Below are 27,021 nucleotides of genomic sequence, written 5' to 3'. Positions count from 1 at the left end.
TATGTCAAAGATTCTGTGAGACTGTTTTCTAACAACCTGTGTCATTTACTCAAGGAGGTAAATTTTGCTAGAATAAATATTTTTCAAGTGAATGAGGAAATGGTATAACTGAGACGAGACAAAGAAATGAAATGTTCTGCACAGTTCGTCAGGATAGATCAAAGATAGCAAAGGGAGAAGGTATTTCTAACTTCAGAAACTCCAGAATAAATAGACTGTTACTGATGCAAAGTCCCTCAAGAAAACAAATAGGATGCACTTTTGCTCTGTTTTGAAATTAATTCTAAGTCCAAGGAATGGAATACATAATGTGTGTAATAATTTCAATGTGAATCCCAGGGATATTAAACATTAAATCTGGGCAGAGATCTCGCATTATAAAAATTACTGAGAGCATGTCATTACCATACATCATTCAGCTACTTACTGTACTTGAAGAGGCTAGGCTTATACAAACATATCAGAGGTGTACTTTGCATTCCAGGGCATGACCAAATAATCAAATTACAGAGAATGAAGTGGTTAGGGCTTGAGATAGCATGGTAAACACTACAACTCAAAGGATCCTCTGTTGTGGAACAGATCTTGCTCTCTGTAGACTGCCTGCAAAATAAAGGAATAAATAGGTGTGACATCAGGGAAGCCTTTCTAAAACTCGGCAGATATCATCCAAAACTTTAAAACAAAGAGCAAACCCAGCAATATAACAGGAAAGAAAACAAGCCACAAAAAGTGCTGCTCCTCTTGTTCAATATGCCTCACAGACACTTGGTTTGAAGTATGTCTGATTATTGATCATGACATCTTCCTCATCAAAATCCTCTCTCTCTCCTTATCTCTCCTTACCCTGTTGCCCTAGTTCACTTCTAATGTGTCTGGGACTTTTTCCCTGCTCTAACATGTTGCTCTCTAGATTCTGCAACTAGGAAAAAATGTGTTTAAATCTGGATTAATCTCTTGAGCACTGAACTTTTAATCAACTAATGGAATAAATTTTTAGGAAACCTGGCTGAAGATTCCATTGGGTCTGCATCTTCGTATTTTGAGTTGTCTGCTAGAAAACATGGACCCATTACCACTGATCCTAAACCCCACTTCTTTACCTTACTGCATCTACCACAAAGGAAGCTGTCAAATTACTTCTGATGTAGCAGGTAGCCAAATGTGTATATTATTCCATCTAGGAGGAGAAATTGCTGATGGGGATGATGTATTTAATAAAATTCTGTTTATTTACAGAAATGTACCAAATTCTACTTTCTTGATGAAGGAAGGATCGAGAGACAAGCAAATTGCTTTCTTGAAGATCCTTTGCAACTTTTTGTCATTTCTGCTGTTCTCAGGTCATATGTGAATTCTTCCAAAAGCGGCTGATGCCTCGTTTTCCTTTCATATCAACCTGTGTATCTTCTACTCTCGTTCACTCCCACTCCCATGTTTTGTTTTTTTTTTTTTTCAAGATACCAAGAAAAGGCCCTCTTCTCCGTGACATCTTTTCTTTACTGTTGGTGGAAACAGGTGGTTATCTACTTCTTACATTTATCTTAAAGGTTGATGGCTAGCCATATTGGTCTGAAATGGATTTAACCTGGTGTATGTCCTTCTCCACAGCTCAGTCCACTGAAACTGTCACCCTATTTCAGTCCAAGCCAAGATAAAATTTATTCAGATTTTAACAGAGTAAAATTAAAGTAAATACTTGTCTCCCTGCAATTTTAAACACTTTCTATTAAGCTAATTTCACATCACCAGGTATTCCCAGTGTCTTCAACAAGTTTGATTTGTTTTCTTCCATCTGCCAAATGGAATGTTATCTCTAATGAATCCCCTGTACAATCCCTGTATTTTCTTCCTGGGTCTATACTGTCTGCCAAATGAAGCCACTCTCACCTTTTTCCAGTATAAAGGAATTCTCAGTAGTGGTAGGCTACAAATGAAGTAGTTATTAGATCAGCATGGTCTTTTTTTTTTCTGATGCTACAAATCATGAATCAACACCTTCCTATGTGTCATGGTTTTATGATTTTCGGTTATTGGTACTCCACATCATAACATCATGTAGTGAATGTACCTGTTCCTCAGAAGAGAAGGACTACTACAGTCCCCACGGTACTTTGCTCCTTTGTTACCATTTTCCAGCTGGAGGGAAAAGATAGAAGCTCGCAGTATAAAAACTTGCAGATCACGAGACCTCGTCCCTTTTTCCGCCGTCTCTCGTCTTGGCAGCACCTGGCTCTCCAGCCATCTTATCGTCGGTAGTAGAGTAAGGCCTACCTTGACTTTGGGACATTCTCTCTCTCTGTGTTGGATTTATCAGCTTAAATTGTAATTATATTGTATTATAGTGTGTTGTTTTGCATTCCGATATTTTATTTAGTAAATTAGTTTGTTTCTCCTCAGATTGTTGCCGCTGTTCTTTGCTCTCAGGGCCATCTCCCTACCCTTTTCCCCTTTCCCCTTTTCCCGGGACATGGGCCCTTGGGTCCTCCGTCCCCTTTGTCACAGAATCGGGCCTAACGCCCGTAAACCGTTGACACTATGGCTGCATGTGAACCATGTGAATAGGGAGATGGGGAACTTCCAGAGTTGTCTTACAGGAGATAACAACAGTTGGGCAAGGTGAAGTCCAAGTCCAAGCTGGCAGTGCCAACTTTGCAAGCCTTCAACAGTTCAATTTTTGGCATAACCAGAGATTCAAGTGGCTCCATTGAGAGTCACTTGATATACTGTTGGCTTGAAAGCAGCATTGAAGATGCTTAGGAGAAGAGTGGTTCAGGGAATGTAGGAGTGGTCATCACCCAGCATAGACATGCCAGTGTGTATTAAGACCATAGGTCTCTGGTCTTAATACCAGATGGCATTAAGTGATCCTTCTAAGTGGAATGTATAGACTTTTTGGTTCAGATTTCTGTTCACATCAAACCTACAGAGTGGTTTTGGTGCTATTTGCAAGCCCACAACTGAAGACGTGGAGTCACAAAAAAATTCTGTGAGAATACAGCATGCAGGCAACTTCTACACTGTTTCAATTCCCTTGTGTCTTAGGACTTATTCATCCCAGTAATTAAAATTTTGCCAGTCTGTCTTCTTATTCTTTCTTTACTTACAGTATCTTCTGCTCAGCATTAAAAAACAGAGACTCGGGCCTGCAACAGAATCACAAGAACTTTGACAGGAAAGTCTCACCAAGATTTTGGGTGAAAAAAAAAAAAAACAGATAAAAAGATTTCTGCCAAGCTCCTCACCTAGCCAATGTAGAAAAGATAGCAGAATGTGTTAGTGGTTTCTATGCTTGGAAACAAGACAGCTTATTTGCTGCAAACTAGATAGGAAATAATTTTGTTTCATTTGTTTCAGCTAGTCCACATCCTTAAAAAGATTTTCCAATCACCCTATTTACAATAAACCTTTCCTACTGTTACTAGATATGATAAACTCTTAACTCAGTTATTAGCTCATCTATTATCTCAGTTGCTTAGACCTCTCATTCACATGGCAGAGGTCCTCCTGCTGCAGAATCTGTTTTCCCAGGTTTTGGATGTTTTCACATTCCTTAGACATTCTCTCCATTTGAAATCAATTAAGACATTCCGTTTTGGATCTCCCAAATCCCTAGTCTTTTTTACTTGTCTAGTCTAATAAATATAAGGTTTGAAACAACATCTACAATTCTTTCACATTTCACTGATTCTATTACACATTCAGTTGCCAAAATTCCCCTTCTTATTGCTAGCTGTCCAGCTTGAAATAAAAATGGTGTGCTGGTCTTGTGATATGTTCCTAAGTTTTGATTCTTCAGTTTGGTGTCCTTCCATTTCCTGAGCTGAAAGAGAAGTTCTCTACAAAGTAAAGATGGTCTGCCTGTTGCAGACTTGTATTAATAATAAACTTTCTTTTCACAGTGCCAGATTTCAAATTAAGTTGACACTATTCTCAATTTAATTATACTGGGCCAAGTTTTTCATTTTTATTATTTTTCAATAACATTGTGAGACAGATTTGTATCCTATTTCCCTGATACAGAACTGTACTTAGGGAATTTGTAGTGCTGGTCTTTCACCCTTGTCATCAGAAACTGCTTCCTCCTTTGGTCCATGGCTGCAAGGGGAGAATCACAATTTCCTCTGCAAACCCCAGAGACCTTGTGGAGTGTCCTTGGCTGCTATTCACTGACCTTAGTGTTAAAGCTTAAGTCCATTCGAGCACCTCTGAATTGATCCATTGCCAGTTTATCCTGAAAGCCTTCACTCACATCTGTGCATGCCAGAAACAAGTTTCTGCAGGTTCTCTTGCTGTTCGGGTGGGATTTTCTTTTATTTTCCCCTTTCTCTTCTGTTCTGGCTTTGAGTTGCATCTGTATTGATTCATATTTACGGATGATTCTACTCAAGAGAAATTGTTCGCATGAAGTCTCTTTTTGGTAAATCCGAGCCACAACTCTCAAGGCACAGCTATTCAGGCTTGTGGCTAGAACTTCTCCATCTTCACTAACTTTCATTCAGTTGCTGAATTTACATTTAGAAAAGTAAATCTCCAGTGCAGTTTCCCCTAAAAGATATTAGATATTTGCATTATTTGACCTATGAAAACCCGGCCTCTCCGACGGGATTCTGTGTCTTGCCAGTCACGCAGAACTGCAGTAAATGTTTTTTCCTAAGCTCTTGTTTGGCCCAACTGAAAGTCCAGGTGGCTGGCTACCATGATGGGTCTGCAACCAGAGATTTCCTCGTGGAGCTGAAATTTAGCCAGTGTGTTCTTGTTCCACTTCATCCCTGCTAGTGGATTCCCAGCTGGTGTCTCCCTACCCTGAAAGATCTGTGGCAGTATGCTTGCCATTTACTTTTTTAGGCTTACCAGTTCAGACTGGAAGTTTTGCAGCTGGCCTTCAGTCTGTTAAGACATTTTGTAGTCATTACCACAAGAGAGAGTTCACCTCTGCCTGCAAATCACTTCAGCCATTCCTGGGAAACCTCCAGATGCTGCTGTAATTCCTTTTGTAAAGTTTCCAATTCTTGTTTTAGCGCCTTCTGGTCTTGTTTTAATTCCTCTTGGCTAGCTTTGTTTTCTGGGAGCAGATTTGTTATTGGTTCAAGAATTCCACCTAATAATTGCCCTACTTGAGTGGGGTCCCAATGTCAACACCATGGTTTTTATCTTATGATCTGATTGGGTTATTCAAATTAGAAAGGAGAAATTGATGCAGGAGATACTTCTGATAAATTCTGTTAATTTATAATAATGTATTAATTTGCTTTCTTAGAGGAAGTGTTATCAAGCACAGATTTCTTGCCCACAGCTCTTTCTGCTAGCAACCTGTCCAAAAAATCCCCCTGCAAGCCTTTCCATGGGGCTTGTGAGAAGGTCGCAGATCTTCACGCTGAAGGAAAAAACACGTTAAGGAGAAAGTTGCTCCAGTCCCATAGAAAAGGAGGTGTGCCATGCCAGAGAGTTACAGGCAGGACAAATGGCAAATGCTCAGAAAGTGGTGGCCAACAGAAAAAGAAGTAGGCTGGTCTACGGCAGTTTCACTGGGGAAGTGCATTTTGCTTTTCACAACTGTTTCAAAGTCTTCCGCAAATGTTAGCATGTTCTGGGACACTTCACACAACAACAGCCAGGGAAGAGGCTTTTTTTCCTAAAGCACAGTTACAGCATTGCCGAAAGGACTGTGCATTAGCTCTGCTCAGACTGCTGCTTCTTTCTCCTTGTACTCCATCTCTTCTGCATGGAGCTGTACCTCAACAAATCCTCTCCATCTAGAGGGTTAACACTCCTGAGCCTTCATATGTCTTATCTTTTTAAGGAGATATGCACTAGCCTTATCTACTAGATATCTTAAATGAAGAACAAGTAAATTTAAGCTCGGTATCTAGAGTCACATATATGTATACTGTTTCATCAACTAGCCAGCAAGATATCTGACAACTGGCAAAGGAAACAGAGTCAAGACTGTTGTCCAAAAGAGCTTATCAGTCAATAGAACAAAGCAAACTACAATCAATTTTGAGAAGAAAGAGGGCTTGGGAACACAAGTGGTGAGAAGATCAGTACAGTGCTCCTGTGGGTTTTAAGGCAAGGCACACAGAAAGGAGATGGGAAAAGGTAACTCAAATGGCATGTAAGGAGAGAGAAAGCAGAGTGGAGGAAGGGGTCACGGGGAGTACCACGGTCATCAGAGTGGGAAAAATATGGGATCAATGAGGGAAACAGGATGAAAGCAGAGCAAAGATGAGGTTGTGCATGGCTCCTAAGAAACAATGAAGACAGCTGATATTGGTGTAACATTTTCTTCTGATTCCTAAATACAGTCAGAGATTGATTCCTGCCCTGTACAATGACAGCTTCAGAAGAGTACTGCTAGCAGTAAGTGTTGCTAATCTGCTCACCCCTGGGAAAGGAAAACCCAAAGGGTGGTACTAGTAGGGCATGCATAGAGCTCTGGAGAACTGTGGTGAGAAGCAAGTTTTAAGAACAGAAGTCCCCTACAGGAGGGGATTGCTGTGTCAGCCATTGACACGATACCAGTTTAAAAGTATCTGCTGGCCTCACCTGTGGCAGGTTGTTAGAGGGAGAGACAACACCTTGATTTAACCGATCCCCACTGATGGAGAGCTTTTTGTTTTGAGTTCCAACTAACAACAAGGCTAAAAAGTGCTAAATGGTCTGGATTGGATGTAAGGTAGTTTAATGTGATTAAATGCAGGCGAGAAATAAATGACATCTGGAGCAGTATTTGGACTGACTGTTAAAGAAAAGTAGGAACCATAGGAGAGTTCACTGGGATTAACAAAATTTAAGGCCAGAAGGAATGGGTGTAATCCTGTCTAGTGATCTTCCTCTTGAGCAAAGCCATAGCAGTACATACAGTCATCCTTCAACAGCTGGTTTCTGAGGCTTTTCTGAGTACACGGAAAGATGACTTTCCCTCCTGCCCTTCTGATGTCCAGTCCTAGAGACATAGCACCATGAAGGACACATGCAGCCCTGCTATTCACAGTGTGATGTCAAACATGTCCCCCTATCACCAGTCTGAAGTTTCTTTCTCTGATGCCTTGCATCTTTCCCTTTCCTGTGGCATCCAGCACCCTCCCTGCTTCCCACCAGCTTCAGAAGCAGCTTTTGCTCCTTACCCTGTCATACTGTGGCTCTTTATAAATAATGGCATTTCCTTGTAGTCTCTTATAAACCTCTCTTTTCCTTGCCTGTCCCTATTGCTGAATTCTTCCCCAAGTGTGGAATTTGTAGTATATGCACTGTGGCTCAGCCAGCTTGTGCCTCGTGATTCTTCCAGATGTAGTTATTGATATTTGCCAGGTTCAACCACTACCTAGGCATCTGGATACAATTCTGGCCACCTCCTTGTGGATTTCCTCATATTACAGCAAAATGAACACAATCTTTTGTTTTTTTTTTTTTTTTGTCTGCTAAACTTTTTACAGTGTTAAGGGAGGCTGGGTTGCTGTTCAAGAGGCTGCTAAAATTGTCTTCCTTTCTTGTTGCAGTGGCCACATCACACCCCACTGTGAATTCATTCACTAGCTGTCCGCCATCCTCCACAACCAATACAAAGGGAGGCACTGCCCATATCTGGGAACATTGCATTTTTGATCAGACTGGCTGATGGCTGATGGAAATAGGTCTAGTGTCAGAAAAGGCACTGGGGAAGAGATGAGTATAAGAAAGGATATAAACAAGGAGTAGGATGCAAAACAATTTTTTTAGTAATAAAAGGTGATGGGGTGGAAATGGCACGTGTATGTCTATGAATAAAGAAATAAATGGTATTGAAGTGAAGGATGATATATATGATCTTTATACAGCAAGAAAAAAGAAAGTAGGTAAGTGGTCTGAAAGGATTAGCAATGTGGATAGCAAAGTGGTGGCAGGATTGGCTTCCTGTTTGGAAATGAATTAGCAGTAAGAAAGAAAACTCTGGCATGCCCCATAACAGCGCATCAAAAGACGGAAGGGAAAAAAGGGAGAAATGAAGAAAGAGCAATGTGTGTGTATACAGAGGGGATTTGGAAGGGATTTAGAAAGTTTGTTAGCAAGCTATCAGAAAATTATACACACATAAAGTTACTTACACAAGAACATTTACAATATAAATGCAATTTTCAGACATGGGTTTCATTATCCGTTATGTAGTGGGTAATAGCTCAAAGAATGTAAGTTGGATTTTAATTCTGCCTAGCATGGAAAAGTAAATGACAATTTGCAGTGTTTGGTGAAAAGGAAAAGTGTGATGTTCAGATGCCTGCGTAAATTTAAGTTTTATTGGTAGCACTAGTATAAAAAAGGTGCCCTACCTGTTATCTCTTCCTAGAGGATTCTTGTGTTCAGCCTGAGCACTGTAAAAAATATAAAGTCATTACAGCTTCTGGATATTTTTATCTATACTTTGGGGTTTTCATCAAGATTCAGAACCATTTTCAGAGAGTGCATGCCCTAAGACCCTCTCTGTCACTTACAGAATGCTGCAAATTGACTCTATCACTTTACCTGCTGTTGTAAATTGGCTCTGAGCACACATAATGTGTCAGGTTTGCCTACTCACTTTCAGTTTTCACCCACCTCTACTGGGCATATCTAGGAGTAATGGGATGAAATTGAGCAAAGGAAAATTTGGACTGAATATCAGGAACATTTTCCTAACAGTGAGATCTATTAGAATGTGGAACAGTCCCCCAGGAAAAATGATGGAAGCCCCGTTGCTAGAATCATTAAAAATAGACTGAAAAAAATACACAGTAAAAATACAGTAGAAAATAATCTGCATTGTCAGGGGATGGACAAGATGATTCCCTAGGTTCTCTCAGGCTCTAATTTCTAGGATTTTAGGAGCTGAGCTCGATCAGTGTTAAATTCCCTGAATGCCCAAGATCATCTAATTGAAACAATAGAAAGTTTGCTCATAGGCATGCCAGGGAGAGTGCTCAGTAATGATCAGACTGCATTACTGCTGAGAGTGTATCACTTGATCTGCACTGTACAAAGGAACAAGGAAGGAGACATTTTTTGTCACAATTTACCCTTCGCTAATGCTCTTCTTGTAAGTCAAATATGCTGTCTGGGTTCAGCATTACTGATGTTATAGAAAGAGATCTCTAAAACAGGTAATAATGGAGTCCAGATTGCAGTTTGTAGCCGTGGAGTTTTATATCAAAAGCTAACTGCACATGTTCAGAATCAAAATTTCCTCCTGCAATACATGTACTTCTTACCACAACTCTGTGCTCCTTCCATAGCAAACAGATGTGCTGCACTGCCATTTCATTTGTCTGTGGAAGCCTCACTTGATATTGAAGGATAACAGATTAACTCCATAGGGAAAAGACACTCATTCGAAGTATTTCCTCTAAAAAATGAGCTTTCTGTCAAGATTTTCTCTTTCTCATTGGTCTTAATGTTTCAAAATCAATGTCAGCATCACAAAAAGTTAAAAAAAAAATATTCAGGTACTGCAGTCATCCATATCTGAAGTCAGTGCCACTTTTTGACGCTCAGCAATACTTGGGTTAGGACACCCAAGAACAAGGAGGGAGAAATGACCTACCAAACTAACCACACAGGAGAAGGGGCTGTTCTGCAGTCAGCTTAAGAAGTCATGAAGTCTGAAAATCCTTTTATTTCTTCCTGGAAGACTGCCACAGTGGCTTTCCTCATGCTTCTTGCAATAGTCTCGCATTCCCAATGAGATACCCGTTGGAGTGGGCGCTCCTATCTTGCCCCATTTTGGGGCTGAACAGAAAAGGAATGTGAAGGTGAGTGAGGCAGAGCATCATTCACACTCGTTCCTGCACAGGACCCTCCTTCCTCCCCACCAAAGACCTGGAGAATCCTGCTGGAAGTCCCTCTGCCTGACAGCACTGCTGCGCTCCCTCCAGGAAATTTCTTACCATGGTAGCTGAGACCTGCAACTTTCATTTCCAGCCTTGGCCAAAATAAATGCATTGAGGATGCTGGAAATAAAGAAAACAGCTGCCCAGCTGGCACAGGATGAAGGTCAGCCCTATGGGAAGAGGCCAGCTGGTGGCTCCCTGTCCTCTGCATGGTGGTGATGAGCTGTGGCCTCAGCACTGTAGAGAAATGTGGCTTTGCAAGCACTGTGTAGTGGATGCTCTTCATGCATGCAATCTGCACACATACACACATCATGCAATGTATGAACTACTCACTAATTAAATCATAGGGGCAATGATGTCCTCCTCCTCCTATTTTGAGGACTGTAAGGGTCTGGTGAGAGCCTAGAGGTACCAGGAGATAATAAGCCTGCCTCGTAATTTCTGACCATCTATCCCTAGCTGATTCAGGTCATTAGAGTTATTTTGCAACATTCTCTTAATAACCTGCAAACGCTCTCCTCCAGTGCTGAAATCATACACAAAAGGCCAAGGTTTAGGGAGATGAAGACAATGCTGATAATGAGTCCCTGATTGATTAAAAGTAAATACATTTTTATTCAGAGAAAAGGGCATTTGTTACCACAAACATTTCACCTTCAGCACAAATAGGAGTTACACTTACATTTACTAAGGGATTATAGCAGCACTACAACTAATTACTTCCCAGCAGCTGTTGGCCTCAGGTTAGATGTAAGGTACTTCTGGCAATATGTGGTGTGGGTTCATGTAAAAGGAGGCCAGTATTTTCATTGTCTTGGTGGAAAACAGTGCAACGGTGCTATGTGAGTGAATATACTATGCATAATGCAACAAGAAATAAGAGCTTATTACAAGGAGAAGGCTCGAGATCAAACAACATTAGTCCATCCCACCATTTTATGTTATGAGGGAGATATTAATTATTCTGTTTGTATTTTGTAGATGCCTCAAGTTGTACAGTTATCACATAGGAAGGTGCACATTACTTACGGGAGACAGATTCAGACTCCTTGATTACCTTGAGTTGCATGAAGTCGATTGTATATTTCTGATATGACCTGTGACATATACAAATCATAGGACACTTACAAGCAGTAGAATGCTATTTGTCCTTATTTACCAGACTTAGGTGTAAGATTTTCCTCTTTTCTTGAATACCAAATAGTCACACCTTTGCTATTCTTATGTGATGCTCTGAACTCTCTACTCTTCCATTCAGTGGTATATAATTTCTGCTAAGCCGCTGGCAAGTGATAAGATTACTTTAAAATATCTATTAGGATTCAGAGAAGGAGGTTTCTACAGGTGTAGGCAATGAGCAGCCCTGAAATTATTGAGTTATTCATAACTTAGAGCAGTTACAAATTACTGCTATTAACTGAATCCTGTAATTACAGCCAGAAGCTAGGTCTTGTAGCATAATTTCTGGTGTGGATAGTTTTTAGTGCATATCTTGGGGAGCAGAAATTTAGAGCATAGAGAGAAATGGCTGTTTTGATCCTCTAAGAACATTTGGTCTGCTCTAGATCACAAACAGTGGAAACTTTCACCTTGGATGAGCAAAGAATTCCTTCTCTGATTAAAATAGCGACGGAATGGTGTCTTCTAGCCCAAGTGAATGCTCTCACTGGCTGGACGATTTTTCACCATGACATGAGAAAGACCCTCTGAAGAGGTCTTTCTTAAAAAAATTTACTTTGACAGTTGCCTGTCACATCAAGAAATTGCTGATTGACTATAGAAAACTGCTTTGAGACAAATGTGGAAGAGACTGGCCTCAGATATTGTATCACAGAGCAAGCAGAGACTCCAGTAATACCTCAGCACAAACCATCGATAGCCCTGTGTTGTCACCACATAGAAATACAGACTGACTGCTCCTTTCACCTGCGCATCTGTGCTGACACCACTGGGTCCCCTTCTGTGCAATGTGCTTTGATGTGTTTTAGGTATAGAAAGTGCTTAAGAAAAATTAGGGTACTTTAATTACAAACAAATACCAAACCAGATACTCAAGTTGTTGAATTTATTCCTCTAATTCTTCATGGTGGATGTCAGCACACTAAGCATTTCAAATTATCTTCCATGGCTATGCACAGTGGCTGGGCAGGAAATTTGGGTTCATTTTAGTGCTTCCTAGGTGCAGAAAGAATGACTACAGCCCCTGTTTGCTAGCTGCCATACTCCATCTCTCTTTGTACCTTGAGAAGAAAGATTTCTGGAGGATATTTAAACCTGAGATATTCCTTTCACACAGTCAGTGAGAGGCAAACAGCCCTACATCCAGTCCAAGCAGAATGCAATAGAGTGATTTAGACTTCATGCCATGTATTTTTGACCTTTCTGTTGGAAGAATAACACCGAGCTTGTTTAAGAGTAAAAGATTGATGTATGTCCTGTTCTGAAAGCAATGTTATAAAAATTGTACCTTCTTACTCAGCAGATCTGCTCCTGTTGTGTATTGAGAATCATTGCTGCCTGCGTTCAAAACTAAAAAGTTTATGATTTTTAGCCCAGAAAAACCAACCTGCTTCAAGACAAGTGAGCTGGTTCCTCTTTATTGTATTATTAATAAAACTCTGTACTCCTTACCCGTTACCAGACCAGTCAGCGCACATGCTGATTGTTAACAAGTGTTCCTGGATCTCTCCCTTTATTACCTTTAGTGTTGGCATGAGTGGAATTTCTCCTTGTACAAGAGACCAGTAATGTTTGCTCAACAATAATTCTTGCATATTTTTGCTTGCAGAGATTTCATTACCTGTGAGTGATGCATTATAAGGAAAGAATCTAGCTTTGCCTTCAGAGCGCAGTTGAGTTTGCAATGGAAAAGAAATGATGGGTTAGTAGCAGAAATAGGTGAAAAGCAAACTTCCACTAAAGGAAACTGGAGTTTAAATGGAAAAGAAGTAAGCAAAGAACTAAGGATTTTTCTCTGAGAAAGTCTGTTCACGTGAACCATCTCTTAAGCCTAAGATACAGATTTCTTAATGAAGATCATCTTTTACAAAAGGGCAAACATGCAAGGCAAACTCTCAGCACTGAGTGTGTTTTTACTGTAAGAGCAGCTTGTTTGCTTAGGTATGGATTAGCTTTCCAAAGCAAGAAAAACATGAAAATGTTAAGACACCATACATTACTGCTGGTGCAAAATGAGCTTTATCGTATCAGTGAGGCACGTAAGTCATAAGACAATAGGGATAGTTTGAGACAGACCTAGAGATCCTTAGTCAGGCTTTGTACAAAGAGCCTCTGCACCAATATCATGCCACCTGTGCCATGACACAGAATTACTTTTGTCTACCTGCACTCAAACTTGCTGCCTGAGGGAGTCTGAGTACCTGAGTGGAGTGAGCAAGCAAAGGGAATCACACAGGTCCTGTCCTTTGCTATCACATTGCTGGACCCCATCTCATTATTCCTTTTAGCAGTACTGAGCCTATACTGAAAAGAAAACAAAGCGAAAAGAAGGTAAAATCAGAAGTGTGTTTCCAGTTGTCTTTTGGAAGAATTTGCATCTCTCCAACCTCAAGGATGTGCATAAAGGTGTCACATTATAATGGATCAGTTGCCTATTGAAAGAAAATGGGAAAGTCAATTTTTTAACACTCCTTCGGTCTAGCAAAACAAGTAGATAGATAGATTTGGAGCTTCCTACCTTTCTCCCTCACACAGTATCCCATAAAGAATCAATGGCAACAGTGAGTGAAGTGATGCAGAAACCAGGATCCTTCTCATACCAGTCTGGAGAAGATGTCCTGCTGAAATTGGAGGCATACTAAAATACAAATAACTGTATGCCTGTATACCAGTTGCTTGTTGAGGTCTTCTATGGCTTACTGAGGTATAAATTCCATCTGATTTGGTTATAAATATTAGAGCTGCTTTTACGACCTCCATTAATGACAACTCTTCCAATGTCACTGATCAATACAGTCCTTTTCCAGTTACCTCCCACCAATAGGCCATGCAGTCTCTTGTCTGTAGTGATTAACAGGAGTGAGGGAATGCTCGTCTGTGTGATGGCATGCTGCCTACTAGAGACTCAGACAGCAATTCACGTCCTATTACCAGACAGGTGCTGAATTCAGTATTTTATGGAAGTGCCATGCACCAGAGTTGTCAGATTCCTTGGGGAATCTGCGTAAAACATTTTGTGGACTTGAAAAGATCAGAGACCTCCTGCTAGAATCAACAAGGAAGAACCAAGGTATCCTCACTTGCCCATGCTTGTACAAGGGTCTGTTAAAAAAGACAAAAACATTTACCCGTCATCTTTTCCTCCAACCTTAATCACTTGACCCCCAAGCACTTTTGCACGATATTGAGGCACGGGCAAGAAATTTGAGGGAGTGAAACTCATGGAGGGGATGACTGGCACTGTTACTTGTTTACACTGCTTACAGGGTGAAATTACCTAGGCACTGCAGCCTCTCAAGATACACTCATCGCTGTCTGAAGTGTGTCTTAAAGAGCACAGGGGCCTCAGTGGGACCCCTGCCACTGCACACCGTGAAATTCATCTGGATGTGATCCCTACAGCTGCAAATTCACCTTCCTTCTCTATTACACATTCTATTAACCTGCTTTCCTTCCCCTTTAGTACACACCAGCGCTACTCTTTATTTTAGCGTTATTAATTTTTGACATCAAGTCGCTCTAAACATGGTAAATACAGAAAGTAATTGGTATGTTAAACAGAGGAAGCATAATGAGTCTCATGTACAGACGCGACTCGCTCCCGCTGCAGAGCCAGACTGAAACAGAATACACAATAGCTCTGCCAATTTCTCAGGAACTTCTTTACCAAGTCCCCGCGGTTCACAGGCAGTGCCTCGACCTCTCCTGTACTTATGATACATCCAGCCACAGTTTAATGGCTGAAATGACTTTGAAGCTCTCCCAGTGGAACCAATTTCCACCCTATGTGAATACAAGCTCCAGCCTTTCAGCAGAGTTTAGTTTGGTGATAAGTTAACATGTGAGGCCAGCCTGAGAATAAATTTTGACTGTTGCCCTGATGGTAGGGCTTTCACATTGTGACTCATGGCTATGAGGGCTTTTTGGGAGAGACGCGCTCTCCAGACTAATATGGGCTGATGGGATATTTTGTCAGCGAGGAGAGATGTCACTTACAGCTAGTGAGGCTGCTACTGCCTTGTCAGCACTGATGGCAAATCTTCACTAGGAGGAGCACGTAGGGAAGTCACAGCCTCTCTCAGATCAGGCTTGAGGTGATAGTGGGTTGATTGTGAATTACAGGAGGCAAGTTTCAATGGTACAGCTCCGCACAGACTAGAAAACCTTCTCTAAATTCACCTAGAAGTTAGTGGGAGAGTGAAATTTATTAGTGAGTGTGAGAAGAAAAGCTTTTATACAAGCCTCCAAATAATACCAGCCTAGCTTGGCTCTTTCTCTTCATTTTAGCGTTTTTAAAGATTCTAGATTTCCAGTTTTGCCATGGGAATAATACACACCAAATACAGTTACTCAAGTTCTTGTGTTACAGTTTAAAATCCAATCAATTTTGTCCAGAATCCAGGCTGCAAGACCAGATCAAAATTATTGCACAATCAGGAATTACAACACATTTATGCTGCATGAAATGCCATTTTCCTATCAGCTGTCGCCCGTTCTTTAAGTCGTAATTCACAAACAAAAGACAGACATGCTCAGCAGTGGGATGGGACCACAATACTTGACCAGGAATGGCGCTGACATACATCAGCAAAATGCCCACAGACAGCATAATCGGGAGCCTGACCTGTCTGCTGCTGTACCAATGGTATGGCATAAATAATTAATTGTACCTGCCAATGTAACATACGGCACCAGGTAGTTCTTTGCTTTTTGTTTTCTATGACAAGCCTTGATCTTTTCCTATGTTAGCTGCTATAAGAGAAGAAACTGGAAGAAAGAGAGCAGACCCTTACTACTTGTTATATCCTACTTGCTTTCTCAGGTTATTCTTGAAGAGGAGTTGTTGACAGGACATAAAATATCTCAGTGATGCCTGGCAGAACAGAATCTGCAGAAGTATCTGGCCACCTTAATCTGAGTTTCGTGCGTGAGCCAAAAGAACCCACAGATACAGTCTTTGCTAGGGACATTTAAAATCAGGCACTACAATGCTCCATAAAATAGGTACTAGGAAACAAGAAGGATAGATTTAATGGCACAACAGTTTCTTTCTATTTGATTTTATGATCTTGGTTTCAGAAGAATCCTGAGAACAGTCTAGAGAGAAATTTTTCCCTTCCTTTTTCTTTTTACACCTTTGTGATTTAATTTAAGAATGACATTTCTTTCTGGACAGGAGGCTCACAGTATAAGGCTGACCGCTGAGACCTGAAACACATGCTCTGCAATTCAGCAAGTGCATAAATAAAAAGCACTAGTGTCTTCTCTGAGGAAGTGTCTGAGGTAAGCTTCAAATTCTGAAATGAAATACTGAATTCAGCTAAGGTACCTACATGCAGTTTTAGTGAAGCAGCCAGCAAATACTTACCCGCTCTTCTTTGGTTCCTGTTTTAGGGGTTACAGTATTATTACTGTTTCAATTCAACATATGTTTTCCAAAGGAAGATGGAAGCCTTGCCCCATGTAACTCACATAGCTCTTTTAAGGAGACCATAAAGCTCACAAAAGAAATGAGTTAGAAAACCCAGCATACTGACTGCAAGAGTAACTCCCAGAACCAGCATCAACAGCATGCCTTAATGATGCAGAAGCTGGACAATAGCACATGATCTCATAAGGGATATGGTTTCAGCCTGGGTCTGATAAACTTCAGTACATAAACTCACACCTGCACTTTCCAAGTGCAAACACCTGGCTTTGCTTTAGAGAAAGTCAAAAGCCTGCATGCTCTCTTTCAACAGCTTTTGTATATGCAAGGGCTGGAATTCATACCTGCAAACCACATTCCCTAACTGCTCCTACTAATTAATGTCCTAATACCTGCAATATCTTTTCTGCATACGCTACCTTTCAGTGCTTCATCAAACCTGAAACGCCTTCACTTCAGAAAAATCAAAGCAGTGTGATTTGGTTGCGGGGAAAGAAGGAACAAACCTTGAGTCTGAAACTGCTCCTGGAAGATTTACCACACTTTCTCCTCCCATCAAATAACAGTTACATCTGTGTATCAGATTACCAAGCATTAATTAAGCTGCATCGCAGCTTTTTCCAGCTCTCATCCTCAAGCAGAATCCTTAATGAAGGACCTGTTCTGGGCTCAGACATAACTGTACCTCTCAGGCCCTTCCCTGAGCTCACCTGAATGTTGATGTCAGTCCAAATACCTGAATTCTAAGGAGACTGCTTGACTGATTTCTGATTTTCACACCATTCAATGGAGACTCTTCAAATGGGACAATTTGTTCATTGGTTTAGAAATATAAAGAATTAAAACCTGAAGGTGAGGATTAGAGTTTGAGTTTAGAATCATCATAAATTTCTAAGGCAAAGTGGTACCAGCAATGGTGGCTCATTTTCGTCATCTGCAACTCTGCTCTCAGGTAGCGGCTACTCACTGTACAGTGCAACAGGCAAAAGTAACAGGAAAAAATTCCCACTGATGGAGATGTGCAAACATGTCAGGAGGAACCTCTGAACTTTTCTGAAGTGGCTTACCTCCTTTTTAGATGTCATCAAAAGCAACTAAAACAAAGCTTTCAGAGCCTCCATGAACAGCTTGAATAACCGGGCCCATGGTAATGGCCTGCCACAGAAGCTCTAATCGAGCATGTGTGTGTGTATTTTCTTTTCACACGATGACAGTTCCCAAGTGGAAGGCCACTTCAGTTCTGATAAAACTTTCCTTCTATTGTCTGAGTTTTGTTTGTTTTCTGGCAAACCCCAGTGCTGCCTGTGCTTTCTGTGCAGGCACACATTTTCCGTTCTTGTGCGGGGAGGCCAACCTAAGCCTTTGGAGGCTTCTCAGTAGTATTGCCTGAAGCAAATACCACAGCTCAATAGCAATTTAATATTGTAATCAGGGAGCAAACTGTGCAGTTTTGGCACATTGTGATAATTATTAACTACATGTATTAGTGTTGTGATTCTAGTAACTAATATTTACAAAAGGTTCCCTGTGTGGGGAAGACCTTGCCTAGACACAAGCAGTTGAACTATTCCTGAGTGATTGTCAGTGGGCCTTTAAGCCAATGCTCATGTTCGCTGTTTAAAGATAAAACATCAATACTTAGAAATTGTACTTCAAAAGACCTATTTCATGAATAATAAATTCTCAGGGTGTAAAACCATACCAAGCACCAGAATATTTTGTGAATTTCTGGGGAAGTTTTCCTGTGAAAAAAAAAAATCCTGGAAGAATAAAAAAGCTCATCTTCAACTCTATGACATAATATAAGGAAGGTTCAATTTAAACATTAAATCATTCTTGATCTTAGTATTTTTGTTTCCCTCCATGGTGTGCATCTTTCTCCTGCTTTCTCACTGGTATTTGAATTAGTGACGTTATGAACCTGAGTTCAGAATTCACCCAAAAGGACAGATGTAAGCAAAATGTTCTCTCAACTTGAAACCTATGATTGACAAATTAAAGTTCTCCATGCAATTATGGCTAAGCTGACTCAAGCAAACTTGCATTTGACTTTGTGCCATGCAGCTCATTGGCCTAGCAGTTCTTCACCTGGCAGAGCAGGGCAGTAAGGATTTAAGGTGTTTGAGTGTATTAGTATTGAACACTGACGATCCATGCAGTATTCTTGACTTACTTGGAACGCAATATAAGAAAGCATTTCTATTCAGAGTACATAACTCTATTTCCTTCAGTATGCAATTATGTGCTTTTCCAAACAGGTGGAGACACAAATAAATACGTACATGTTTCTAATCTGTGTGCTGTACACATAACTGACATGTACATAAGCAAAAGAGAAAAAAAAAACCACTTTTATTTTTTAAAAGGATCACAAATGGGAGAAAGATTTTCTTATGCCACTTAACCTCTGTGTAGTTTCTTCCTTTCAAGCTCGCACATATTTCACACAATTTTTCTGGCAGTATTTAAAGTGTTTTGAAATTATGTACGCTTTTGGCTAGTATGCCAGACTTCTGGCATGACTTCTATGTAGGGAAGTCATGAAAAAAAGTCTGAAAGACTAGTCTTCCCTACATAGAAGTCATGATTTGACACTGTTTATTTTGCTATGTAGTCACATTAGATAATGTCATAAAAATGACATGAAATTGCCATATGTAAACAATACATTGCCATTCTTTTGCCCATTCTTTCAACAAATCAACAAGCAAAATGTATGTTTAGCCTCAGGTAGACATTAACCTGGATTTCTTAATCAGACCAGTACTCAGTGTTCTATTGGTGTGGAAGACAAAGATGGTGCTTTTCATGTGTTTGCAATACACTTACCAAACGTGAGATGACTGATGGATGCTGGTAGGGAGTCAAACAGTGAGGTGGTACGGGATAACATGGTCAATAGCGATCACAAAGTACTACGATATACTAAACAATCAGAGATAGGAGGACAGGAAGAAAGAGTCAGAGAAGCTAAAGGAAAATAAGATTTCAAGAAATAGTTACAGGAGCAGTGTCTGAAGATGTTCACAGGTTAGGGAGGATAGAGCTGGCTATGAAGAGGTCAATAACGACTTCACCTGACTGCAAGGCACTGGGTACAGGTTGAGGAAAGTTTTTTGGGGAGAGAGGGGAGGCAGGAAACACTGGTGTATGACTCATCCAATGTGTATAGAGACATGGTAGTAGTTGTAGTAGCAGCTGCAGTCAGGGATAAAAATACACAGTATAAAGAATAAATATTAGTATCTATATACAGTATTAAAGATCATTGCAATATTTCCTATGTTAATTTTGTCCATATCAAAGGCCAAATCAAACTAAAAATGGCCATTAAGAAGCAGTAAAGTTAAATGTTTTACATTTAATTACATCTAATTTAAAAACATAATATTTATATGGATTGTTTCCCAACTTAAAGTTTTACCTGTATAGTTCCAAGTACATATTTTAAGACCAATAAATCAGCCACTCTACACTGCATTATTCTTAAATGTTATTGCTAAGGCATGTAGACGTAATGTTAGTTTTTATAAATTCCTTTAATTAAAGCAATTATTCCAAAGGTAAGACAGGACAAACATATTAATATTTTACGTAAACATTTGTGCTTCTTTTCAGAATTAATAGCAACAGGAATTTGGCTACAGTTAGAGTTATTTACAGGTTACAAGTGCTATAATAAAGAAGGGGAAAAGCTAAGTGTATGTCTATCTTCAAGTATGTGCTTAGCCTTTCTAACCTGCTGTGAAAGCAGCAAGTTAAGGGGACTAAGTACATACCTAAAGGTAAGCACATGCTTGACTGCCTTGCTGATCTGATGCTACAGACAGTAGGAGGATGAGGTGCATGTTTCTGAAAAGGCTGCCTGCACTCTCCACATTATTTCAAGGATAAAGAATAACTTGTTCAAAAGCAACTTAATGACTAAAAGGACCAAGGACTCAGTTATTCAATAAATTAGCTCTGGCAGCAAAAACAGCTTTAAACTCTTTTTTTTTTTTTTTTTCAAAGTAGAAACTTAATTCTAGTGAACAAATTTGAAGCATGGTAGTGGTACTGTTGTGACTGCAGGGATGATAAATTTTGGCTAGGAATGAATGGCCTCTGGCATGGAAGAAATAATTAAGTTAGCTTCATGATGAAAGACATCGGAGTTGTATCCTATGCCGATTTCAGTAGTATTTTGGGGTTAGATAAATAAAAAAGTTCAGGTACCTGATGCTACTTACAGGTGCTTAAGTCTGGACCTGTGATCCCAAAATTCCTGAATAATTCTGCAGGTGCTAAAGATGTCGATATAAAAATCTACATTATAGTGGATTTCTAAAACTCAGCTTCTCTGTATGGCCAGAAACACATCTAGTCTCTTGAGATCTGCAACTTAAGGATATTCTCAGTCTTTAAGTGGAATACTCCTGTAGATACCTGCAATAAAGATTAGAGGGAAGAGGAGAAAGGGAGAATTAACTATTCTCATCTAATAATTGATTAAAAAACTTATACAGCACACAGCAGAATTGAGTGAAGTACAGAATAGTTAGCATGAGCTGTTGCCACTGCTTCCTTTGTACACATTATAGTATGACATTCTATTTATCAAGAAAATAGTCTAAATCCTGTACTATACCAAATTGGGCTATGTTACTAGCAAAGAAAAAGAAACCCAACAAACTGAGAAACTTCCATGAATTCATAAAATATTGAAAAATTGAGAGTTCTTGAGATCTTGAAAGTTTACCTGGGCAAGCCTCCCAAATATCTACAATTTTCAATAAATGTTTAGAAAGCAAGCCTGAACATTCTTGCCTATCAAAAGAAATTACTTACCCTAGGAAAACAGACATTTACAACTTTGCAGAGCTGGGACAGACTCTGTTTTTGGGAAACTGTACGCAGCATGCCTATTAATATTTATAGAAGAGCACAGTTAAGCAAACACTAAAGCCCCATAACTTTTGATGATAAAATATCAAGCTTGCTAAATACGCATACGCCTACACACAGAGATAGCACTTTCAGCCGTGGGGAAGGGTCGGAGGTGGTGTCTCTGCATAAACAGCTCTCAGACCAGCTCTACTCCACTGCTGCTGCCTCAGGCTCTGGCTTTTTTTGCCTGCTAAGGCTAGCTGCCTCCTCACTGGTTAGACCCTCCTCCGCGACCCAGGCTGCCTCAGGGGTGGCGAGGGACCACCTCAGCCAGGGCCAGCCAGGCTCTCCCACCCGCACGCGTGCATGCAGTTTATCTGCCCGATGGGCCCAGAGAGCAAGCACAGCTGCTCTTCTCTTCTCATTTCTTATCTTCCCCTCGCTTCCCCAGCAACAGTGACCTGCATCACCTTGCCTGAGTGCATCGACTTTGCTACCGCCGGGACTTGGTGCAGGCTGCTGTAATCAGGTGTTCTGCCCGGCTCATGATGTTTTTGAGTTTATCGCTGCTTACCCTGCCGGTTGCTCCCGGGACTATCAATACCATAACATCTGGAGGCGAGGTGCTGTGCCTCCTCAAGTCTGGGCTTTCATGAGGTTACGCTTGAACAACGGTGTGCAGGCTGGGGCTGCCACAATAGCATTATAGATCCCTGATTTTAGTTGCAGTTATGTCTAACTCTTCCAGAAGTATGCAAGCAAAGGGGGCACAGACAGCCTTTAAACTGCCCACTAATACTCCAGACATCCTGGAGAAAGGAGCTGTCAAGTCTAGGTCAGTGCCTTGTTGCTGTTTCTGTGGGGCTGCTGTGGGGCTGCCCTCATCTAATGCCTTGCAATGAGTCCTCCTGTGGAGCTCACCTCTCCCAGTGACTCAATTCTGTAGTGTCATTAGTTGAGGATTTTTAATCACAACTCCTAACTAAGTAAGCATGGGATTAATTTAGCATGAGAGGGGGCTGAGAAACATTTTGTGGATCACAACAGACAACTGAGACCATTGCTCAGTGGCGCAAGGACCACAGAAGACCATAGGAGGCAAACAGTTGGCAGTTTTAGAAAGCCTCCTGAAGTGGACCAGAAAGGACTCACTGAGGATGGCCCAAGGTCTCCTATGATGTAAGTTATGAGAATACTGTGAGAATCTTGTCTCCAGCTGCTGGAACTCCAATTTGTATGTATGAGACCAGCACACGGAAGAAATATTTAACATTTCCTCCCTGATCTGAAAAACGCTAATTTGTTAAAGTCAGAAGTGTTCACAAAGGAAGAACTTCATCAAATTATCATTATGGAAGTTGCTTTTTGGAAGGAAGGTTTGACAACTGTCAAACCATTCTGAATAAATGAACTGCCAATAAATTGGGGCTACTGAAGTTTTATGAAAACTTCATTAAAAAAACACAGGATTAAAATACTTAGCTCTAGCCATGTTATTTTGTTCTTAGTTTAGTGATTTATGCAAAATTTTTGAGATCTGAGACTGTGAAAGGACATTACATCATAATCTCCCATAGAAAGCCTTTCCTAAATGGCACTATATGTGACACAGGAACACCACAAGGCACTTTCCGCCACTCTTTCATTCACAGTTGAAGTCCTTTTTCAAAGCATACTAGAGTTTTTCAAAGGAGATACTGCCAGAATTATCACGAGGAAAACTGCAGTCTCCTTCCCAGCTTCTCAGAGAAACAACAAAATAATGTTGAACAGGGTGGGCTGTCAAACTGCATTTTGCTCTTAGAGAATATCTAGATTTCCAGTTACAAAACTTCTGCCAGTGTGCAGTGGAGGCATTAAGCACTCCTTGGTATGTACAGAAATTCTCTGCAAAGTAAAAGCTGGGGCTGGGGGCAGGAGGTGTTAATATTGTCTCTGATGGCTTCTGAGCCTGAACTAAGCTCGATGCCATACCAGATCTGTCAGGTAAGATTATGGCTGCCTCCCTGCCTGGTGGAAAGTTTCCCTTCCCACAGCAGGTCGAAGGACCTAGAAGGCTACCTCAGTACTCCACTCACAGGAGAAATGTGCTTTGAGGCTCAATAGGTAACACAGGTAGTAAGACTGCCTGACATCTTTCAGTATGTATGAGACCCTTTTTTTCAATTGCTCAGAACTCATCCATTAACTAAGAGCAATTTATTTTCCCTATATCAAGGATAAGAAGAAAAAATCTGATCCTCTTTCATAAACCACACATTGCAAGAAGGCTTATCTCTGAACACGGGATGTTTCACAGCCACGATGCAGATGTGCGCTAATAGATTCTGACTCTAATTCAGGAAAGGCACTAGTTAATTTTGATTTCTCAACACTCTCTTTGGTTCTGTTGTCATAATTAGAAAGTCAACATTTACCCACATCTATCATGAGACCTAGGAAAACTATTAGTTGCAAACAGCTGATTTGTTGAATTTAGCTCTCTTTCCTGATTGTGGTTGATCAACGACCACATTTTAATTTCTGTTAATTTCATTCACTGTATAAATTCTTATGCGACTTGTTCACGTGAATATATTTCAGGCTACGTATTGCTTACAGACTGGATGGTCTATCCGTTTTTGTAATTTACTATTCAGTTTGTACGTGAAGTCCCAGTCTATTGTTTCTGGTCTCTAGGTGAACAGTTTTCAAAAATATAAAGTGATTTCAGGATGACTTCTGCATACAGTTCGGAAGCTTGTTGGAAACAAAATTCACAGGAGGATTTGTTTCACTGTCTTTTTTAATATAAATTTATGAACAAAAGTTTCTCCTATACATGTGAATGCAAAAAAAAAATAAAAATAAATAAAATAGAAAAGAAAAAAAGCAAACACCTATTGAAATCTACAGACGTATTCCCAGTGAAATAAGAAAGAATCCCAAAAAAGTTCAGTGTGGATTAAATAGGTGAAATTATTGTCCAGTTAAATGTGTAGAGGTTTTTACTTAATTTTTGTCTTCTCTGAATTCTTGAAACTGATCAAGAACAACTTTTTCTTTCCCTGTCCCCCCATTATACACCTATCTGTCAATATTTCTCTGGTCTAAGACACATCTTAATATTTTTTTCTGTTCTTCCCAAATGCAGTGTGGGAGAATGCTTTTTTTTTAAAAAAACAACAACAAAAAACACAACAAACCACAGTGTAATGTTATTTGAGAACCTCTGCATGGACAGACGAATGCAAAAATAAGCTCTATATTTTTCCCGGAGCGTTTAAAAGCCTTTCGAAGACAGGGGTGCATAGTTCTGACAAGAAATTCTCCAGCAGACTGGGCTGAAGACCATTAACGTGAGGTCACTGCTGACTGCAACCTGCACCAAAATTGCTCCGCCTGCCCTGACTGCATGGGCATCGGCTGCATTTCACAGCAAATGCTGCTGAACATAAGTATTTTTATAAATGTCAGCGTGGGCTGGGTATTGGTATTAAGTGCATTAATTCTGAGCTGTTTGATGACCCTCCAAATCCTATCCCTGCAAAAGGGGATAGCTCCTCATTGCCATCCAGGAGGTAGGGAAAGATTTGGGGAAAACACTGTTTGGAGACACATTATTCAGAAATCTGTGTATCTGCAGCACTCACACCAGCACGTGCACAAGCGTCCGAGCATAGGAATATACAGAAAAGCTGTATTTTGTTTAGCTTTTTCTTTTGCCTGCTGATGTGCTTTCTTCTAGGAAAGGGCCTGGGCAATAATGACCATCACGTTGCACAGGTTTGGGTGGTAAACGACCAGCAAAAGCTGCTGAGGACCCAGGGCTTTGCCTCGGGCCTGCAACCTGGCGGATCATTAACGGCAGCAACTGCCGGTCCCGGGAGCCACGAAAATGTTAAGAAAATAATTAAAGCCGGTGCTCCACACCTGGCTCCTCACAACGCCCCTCGTGCCGGGCCGCGGGGAGCACTGCCGGCGCGGGTCCAGGCCCCGACCCTCTCACAGGCCTACACGGCCGCGGCCCGGCGACGCAGGCGGTGGGGGAGGACGGCGAGGCCCGAGCCGGGGCCGGGGTCGGGGCTGAGGCCAGGGCCGGGCCGCGGGGCGGCCTCGCGCCGGGAGCCGAGAGCCGTTGCCATGGCGACGTCAGCAGAGCCGAGCCGCGGCCCTGCCAGCGATCCTATCGATTAAACGAGCTTTTTAAAAAGAATTATTTCTTAAATTTTGTAGTATTTTTTAGGGCGTGGGGGGCTGTGGGGGCAGGCAAGCCTATCGAGCCTCCGACGCTCACAGGCAGGTGATGGGGATTGTCTGGAGTCTGAGTCGGCTTGTTCATGTTTAGGGATGGCAGTGGCCCCAAGCTCGCTGTCCTTCTGTGGCACCTCAGGTCTTTCCACTGGGATTTGTTGGATGGTGGGTGAGGGCCTCCCAGCTTCAGGAACAGCTCCTATTGTAGCCATAATCCCCAGCCTGCTCTCTGTGGGAGGATGCAGTCACCCCCACATAATAACAGGACACCCCTTGCTCCCCAGCCCTGTGACCTTTATGTGCGTGCATGTGCACGGCCATGTGGCCCTCCTGCCTCCCTCATCTCGGGAAGCAGCACAAGGCGGTGCAGCAGTCTGCCGGCAGGTCTGCTGCTGGAAGAATTCATGCATCTTGCATCTTGAAGATGCATTATTAATGCCTGGACAAATCACATCAGGTGGAGCTCAGCAAGTCCCTGGCACTGCAAAAAGGAACAAAGGCTGGTTCTACAAGGGAAAGAAGGATGAGACAAATTATAACAGCTGGGAGTTTCTTGTCAGTAAGATGGCATAAAAACAGAAATGCTAAAATTGTTTGCACATACGGCAAGCTTATATTTTTATTGGAAAGGAAATTGCACATTGCACTGTGAAGAAGATACTTTAATTGTATCCTAATACACATCACATTGTTGGGCATCTTTGAATTTCATGGCAAACTGGGCCAGCTTGCTGGCATCCAAATTACTTCCAAGCACGGTTTTATTTAGTATCTGGAAAAGACTATAAAGGATTTGCGAGCTGAGGGCCTGCTTCTGGTCTCCTTGAAGTCCATGGCAGAACTCCCATTCGCTTCAGCAGTAGCAGGATCAGACTGGAGTTTGTAGCAGTCTTCCAAAGGAAAGAAGGCAGTGCTGCCTGTGACAACACGTGGGAATGCATGGACCCCAGCCACACGGGCAGAGAGCGATAGTTCTTCTAACTCTTGATAAGAGGATCTATCTTGCGCAGCTCAGGTTTTGATGCCAGCTAATATTTTCTTCCCATGGTCTATCTAGTTAGCCAAAATCCTGGCCTTGCTGGCTGCATTGCATTAGGAAGAGAAGAGGATAGTGAGGACCCATAATTTCTTTGGAGTAGTCCTGTTTGTTTAGAGGATGCACACAAAGCACAGTTGTAGCAAGGCCATTCAGCCAGGAAGAACTATCTTTTGGTTTCACCTCATGACAGTATGCTGTTGCTTATCACTCTAGCAGTTGGCTTTCTCTGTGTCTTCTGTTTTTTCACTGTCTTTCACTCTCTCACACATATATCTACAAGTATGCAAACCTGCAGCTGTTTTACTCACTGGAAACTGCACCCTGGAAAACTGTTGTTTGCGGCATCCACACCTGTTCCTTCTGCTCCTGCCTTTCCTAAGAGTCTTTGAGGACACACAGGTCATTTTTGCTTAGCTGACACTTTCAGACAT

At 41.2% G+C, this 27,021-nt stretch overlaps 1 long non-coding RNA gene across 3 annotated transcripts; it reads right to left on the bottom strand.

Moving 5' to 3' along the window:
* LOC110394855 lies at positions 1-27,021 on the bottom strand. 3 transcript variants are annotated; one of them, XR_002435972.1, is made up of 4 exons: positions 25,231-27,021; positions 20,682-20,877; positions 15,021-15,203; positions 1-603 (listed from the first exon to the last, which is right to left on the bottom strand). It is a non-coding gene; the product is annotated as an uncharacterized LOC110394855 (long non-coding RNA). The 3 variants fall into 3 exon arrangements; XR_002435971.1 differs by lacking the exon at positions 1-603 and adding an exon at positions 11,925-13,328; XR_002435970.1 differs by lacking the exon at positions 1-603 and having other exon boundaries at positions 11,925-15,203.

The sequence above is a fragment of the Numida meleagris genome, chromosome 2 (genome assembly GCF_002078875.1).
Source record: "Numida meleagris isolate 19003 breed g44 Domestic line chromosome 2, NumMel1.0, whole genome shotgun sequence".
NCBI classification, from domain to species: Eukaryota; Metazoa; Chordata; class Aves; order Galliformes; family Numididae; genus Numida; species Numida meleagris.
Note: the sequence above shows the minus strand (reverse complement) of the source record. Positions and strands in the feature narration are given on the sequence as shown.